Source organism: Notechis scutatus, chromosome 7 (assembly GCF_049901735.1).
Source record: "Notechis scutatus isolate UNSWTSFEM ecotype Mainland chromosome 7, rNotScu1.2, whole genome shotgun sequence".
Taxonomy (NCBI): domain Eukaryota; kingdom Metazoa; phylum Chordata; class Lepidosauria; order Squamata; family Elapidae; genus Notechis; species Notechis scutatus.
The window spans coordinates 3,132,501-3,138,610 of record NC_142015.1 but is presented as its reverse complement, the minus strand read 5'-3'; positions in this window follow the sequence as shown (position 1 = coordinate 3,138,610).

Genomic DNA, 6,110 nt, shown 5'->3' with positions numbered 1-6,110 from the left:
TGACCATCCGCACCCCCCCCTCTGCCCCCGCATGGCATCATCTTTCGCTCTGGCTGCAAACTGAGGGCTACTCCCGCACCCCAGTTGGTAGCCCAACTGGCTAAATTGTGGTGGTAGGACTTTAGAAGAAACCCTCCCATACTACCACCTCTTACAATACTAGACAAGACAGGATCAACAGTGGAGACCTTCAAGTTTCTAGGTTCTATCATATCACAGGACCTAAAATGGACACCCAACATCAAAAAACGTCATCCAAAAAAAGCACAACAAAGAACGTTCTTTCTGCGCCAACTCGGAAAGCTCAAACTGACCAAGGAGCCGCTGATCCAGTTCTACAGAGGAAGGATGGAGTCTGTCATCTGCACCTCTATAACTGTCTGGTTTGGTTCTGCAACCCAACAGGACAGACACAGACTCCAGAGAGTAATTAGGACTGCAGAAAAAAACAATTACTACCAACCTGCCTTCCATCGAGGACCTGTATACTGCATGAGTCCAAAAGAGGGATGGGAAAATATCTACAGACCCCTCACATCCCGGACATAAACTGTTTCAACTCCTTCCCTCAAAACGACGCTATAGAGCCCTGCACAGCAGAACAACTAGACACAAGGGGAGTTTTTTCCCAAATGCCATCACTCTGCTAAACAAATAATTCCCTCAACACTGTCCAACTCTTTACAAAGTCTGCACTACTATTACTATTAATCTTCTCATCACTCCTTATCGCCCATCCCCTCCCACTTTTGATTGTATGACTGTAATTTTATCGCTTGTATCCTTACAATTTATATTGACTGTTTCCTAGCATGATTTGATTGCTTATTGTACCTATGACTATTATTACGTGCTGTACCTGATGATTCTTCACGAATGTATCTTTTCTTTTTATGAACACTGAGAGCATTTGCACCAAGACAAATTCCTTGTGTGTCCAATCACACTTGGCCAATAAAGAATTCTATTCTATTCTAAATTAAAAAAAATTGCAAAGCCCTATGGAAATGCAAGTAGCCCTCAACTTAACGAGAGTTTGTTCAGCAACTGTGCAAAGTTACAAGGGCACTGGAGTGACCTAGGGACGCTTTTCAGGAGTTACGACTGCTGCAGTGGCCCCGGGGGTCACGTGATCACAAATTCAGATGCTTGGCTCATATTTATGATGGTGGCTGTGTCCCTGAGTCATGGATCCCCTTTTGCGAACTTCTGACCAGGAAAAGTCAACAGGGAAGCTACATTAACTGAACCATGGTGCTAACTTAATTGCGATTATTCATTTATCAACTGTTTCAAGAAAGGTCATAAAATGGGACAAAACTTCACCTAACAAATATCTCACTTAACAACAGAAATGTTGGGCTCATTGTGGTTATAAGTCAAGGACTACCTGTAATATAGTTCCAAGCCCTGAAGACTACAAAGCTTCCATTCTCATCGATCTGAGCTATTCTCCCACGATAAATGCAACCACAAACCACCAAACTTAGTTTGATGTTTGTTTGCTTGAGGTGGCTGCTAGATTGAAAACAAACCCACTTCTCCCCTTGAAATGTATAGGGTTTCCTGCCTGAGCAGGGGGTTGGACTAGATGACCTCCAAAGTCCCTTCCAACTCCTATCCTATGCTATTCCTTATTCTATTCCATTCCTTATTCTATTCTATATTCTATCCTATTCCTTACTCTATTTTCTATCCTATTCTATTCCTTATTCTATTTTATTCTATCCTTGTTCTGTTCTATTCCTTATTCTATTCCATACTCTATTCCATATTTTATCGTATTCCTTATCCTATCGTTTCCTAGTCCTTATTCTAGTCTAGTGTGGTCTATTGCTATTCTCTATTATCTTCAATTAATCAGTGGAACGACTTGCCTTCAGAAGTTGTGAATGCTCCAACACTGGAGGTCGTCCCCCCACCCCCACCCCCAGAAGAGACTGGACAGCCCTTCGTCTGAAAAATGGGGTTAGGATCTCCTGCCTGAATAGGGGGCTGGACTAGATGACCTCCAGGGTCCCTTCCAACTCCGCCATTCTACTAAGGCCTCCGAAGGTCCCTTCCAGCCCCGATTCTCTCTCTCTCTTTTCCACATTTGCCCCAATTAACATCCCCACCCCCCATTAAAAAACAAACAAACTCTGACATAAGCTTTAATTAGTAAATCCTGACTGTGAATGGGGGCGTATCGTTCTGTACCTCTGCCGATGGGCAGCTTGGGCCAGCCTGGTTCTTCCAACAATAGAGGCTGGAGGGGAGAGAAAGGGAGAGAGAGAAAGAGAGACACCCCTCCCCAGAAAAGGGACCCCCCCTCCTCTAAAGGAAGAGCCACCTGGCGCTCTACCTGCACGCAAAAAAACGCCCCGGCCGCTCGCTAACGACCACCTGCGTCTACCTGCCTGTTTCAAATGGCAACGCTCCCCGAGACAGCCAATCGGAGGCCGGGATTGACCATGATCCAGAAGAGAGCCAATCCCGGCCCACCTGTCCGAGCTTTCCCTCTCGCAAAGTGGAGAGAAGAGGCGGGGACCCAGCGGAGTTTCAGCCAATCGGGGGTCTCGGTGTGGGAGGTGGGGGGGGAAACCGCGCTTCGGAAAGTCAAGGCCGGCCACGTGCTCTTGGCTACTTTTGCAGGTGTCCCGTTTAAAGAGCTGTCCGTTCGGGCTGGGGCGCGGTGGCTTGTGGGAAGTGAAGTCCCGCCTGGATTACCGAATAGAATAGAATAGAATAGAATAGAATAGAATAGAATAGAATAGAATAGAATAGATGAAGGGAAGAGAGAATAGAATAGAATAGAATAGAATAGAATAGAATAGAATAGAATAGAATAGAATTCTTTATTGGCCAAGTGTGATTGGACACACAAGGAATTTGTCTTCTGTGCATAAGCTCTCAGTGTACATAGAAGAAAAGATACATTCATCAAGAGTCAAGAATCATCAGGGACAACACTTAATAATAGTCAGAGTACAATAAGAATAGAATAGAATAGAATATTGGAATAGAATAGAATAGGATAGGATAGAATAGAATAGAATATTGGAATGGAATAGAATAGAATAGAATAGAGAATAGAATAGGAGATAGAATAGAATAGAATAGAATAGAATAGAATAGAATAGAATAGAATAGAATAGAATAGAATAGAATAGAATAGAATAAACAGAGTTGGAAGGGACCTTGGAGGTCTTCTGGTCCAACTACCTGCTCAAGCAGGAGAACCTATAGAACAGAGAATAGAATAGAAGATAGGATAATATAGGAATAGAATAGAATAGAGAAGAGAAACAGGGGTCTCCAAACTTGGCAACTTTAAGATTTGTGGACTTCAACTCCCATAATTCCTCAGCTAGTCATGCTGGCTGGGCAATTCTGGGAGTTGAAGTCCACAAGTCTTAAAGTTGCCAAGTTTGGAGACACCTGAAGTAGAGTATAGAGTAGATTATAGAATAGAGTAGAGTAGAATAGAATAGAGAATAAAGAAGAGAAGAGGAAATAGAATGGAGAATAGAATAGAAGAATAGAATAGAATAGAATAGAATAGAATAGAATAGAATAGAATAGAATAGAATAGGAGTAGAATAGAGAATAAAGAATAGAATAGAGAATAGAATAGAATAGAATAGAATAGAATAGAATAGAATAGAATAGAATAGAATAGAATAGAATAGAATACAGTGTAGAATAGAGTAGAATATAGAATAAAGAACAGAATAAAGAACAGAATACAGAATAGAAGAAGAGTATAAGATAGAATAGAATGCAGTATAGAATGGAATAGAGAATGGAATGGAATGGAATAGAATAGAGCTGGAAGGGACCTTGGAGGTCTTCTAGTCCAGCCCCCTGCTAAAGCAGGAGAACCTATACCATTTCAAATAAGTGACTGTCTAGTGTAGTCTCTTCTTAAAAACCTCCAGTGATGCAGTGTCCATGATTTCTGGTCCCCTTCTAAGTCAGTGTGTCTCAAACTTGGCAACCATAAAACTTGGACTTCAACTCCCAGAATTCCTACTTTTGAAGTGCTGATGTATCTAACCACGCTTGGCCAAATAAAAGTATTCTATTCTATTCTGTTTTATTCTCACACTGTCGATGAGTGGTCCAAAAGATTGCACCACTTAATTCCATATTATTTTTTAAATTAACTTTCGTACTTGCATCGCTGTTTATTTTACAAACGTTTATCTGCTAAAAGCCATCGTGTTAAAATTTGCATGAAGATTTTTGTAACTTTGCATTAATTAAAGTGTAATGTGTTTCACGGGTTGGCATTTTTAATACAGTTGAAATGGACCAAATTCTCGTTTCCACAGCATAATCCCCACCACCTATTTATCAGTGACAAACTATTATTGGAAATTGAAAAATGGATGATGGTAGCAGCTTTTCCAACCAACAAATTTTATTAAAAGGCATAAGCTTTTGTGAGCTGCAGCTCACTTTATCAAAGTCATTCTATGCATCTAATGAAGTGAGCTGCACAAAAGCTCATGCCTTTTAATAAAACTACTTAGTTGGAAAATCAGACTTCTGTTTTTTTAACTGCAGACTAACACAGTTCTCCTACAATGTCTTATTGGATATTTGTATTCCGTTGCTACTGATCAGCAATATTTAGATTTAGCTTCTTTTACAAAATTGTGGGCAACTATAGCATTTCTGCCAGGATGATATGAAATAATCCATCTATATTTTTAATGTTTTAGAAGTGTAAATATTAACATGCAGTATTTAATCAATTTTATTTTATAGAATTATTAGATACTATCCTAATTTTATTTTATAGAATATAAGATGTAATTATTCAACAGCAATAGTATTTTTAACCTTATCATTGGTTTTATTAATGGGGTTGGAGAGAGAGATAATATCTGCTTTTATCGTTTGCAAGACCCTGAAGTTAGCAAGTATTAGCAGACATAACCAAACCATATTTAAAATGAAAATAAGAATAAGCTGACAATAGCAGACAAATATTGTCAGGGAAAAAATAAGTGATAAGGAGTACAAACTATACAATAACTAGAGACACAATCTCTTTGACCAAACTGCTGTCTTGTATAAATTCTCCCCAAAAGAAGCAAATTAGAAATTGTTATGACTGCCCATCTCAATCAATAAGCATGTATAATAAAGAAATTGGTTGCTCTTACCCAAATCAGCCACTCTGTTTCTAATGACATGTATAGAAAAAAAGTGATGTAACCACAGCTGTTCGCTTGAAAACTTTTGCCTTCTCTAAGAGAACAGAATTAAATAAAACAGCAAAATTCAGTTTTGCTGCCTTAAACAAGGATTAAAGTTTTTTTTCTCTATAGTATAAGTGCTCCTATAAGACAAAGTAGGGAAGAAAATGTAAAATTGACCAGATATACCAGAACATCTTAGTGTAGTCCCAAAGCATCCTTGTGAGTAGTCAGTGCCATACAATTAACAGAATGAAGAGGTCATTCTAGAATGAAAAAGACCAACTGTGACAGTGCATTGGAATATTATTTACTGGAATATTCTTTACTGGTCAAGTGTGATTGGACACACAAAGAATTTGTCTCCGGTGCATAAGCTCTCAGTGTACATACAAATAACAAAATGATAACTCATCAATCAATATAAGATAAAATCAGAAGATCCAAACTCTGTCAAGGACCTTGGAGTACTCATCTCTAGTGACCTAAGTGCTAGAGCCCACTGCAACTACATAGCCAAAAAGGCATTAAGAGTTGTTAATCTAATCCTACATAGCTTCTTCTCTGATAATATCATACTGCTAACTAGAGCATACAAAACGTTTGCTAGACCTATACTTGAATATAGCTCATCAGTCTGGAACCCATATCATGTATCTGATATTAACACAATTGAAAAAGTCCAGAAATATTTCACAAGAAGAGTTCTCCGCTCCTCTACTCATTGCAGAATACCTTATGCCATCAGACTTGAAACTCTAGACCTAGAAAACCTAGAACTACGCCGCCTCCGGTCCGATCTAAATATAGTATATAAAATCATACATTGCAATGTCCTACCTGCAAATGAATACTTCAGCTTCAATCATAACAATACAAGAGCACACAATAGATACAAACTCAAGGTTAACCGCACCAAAC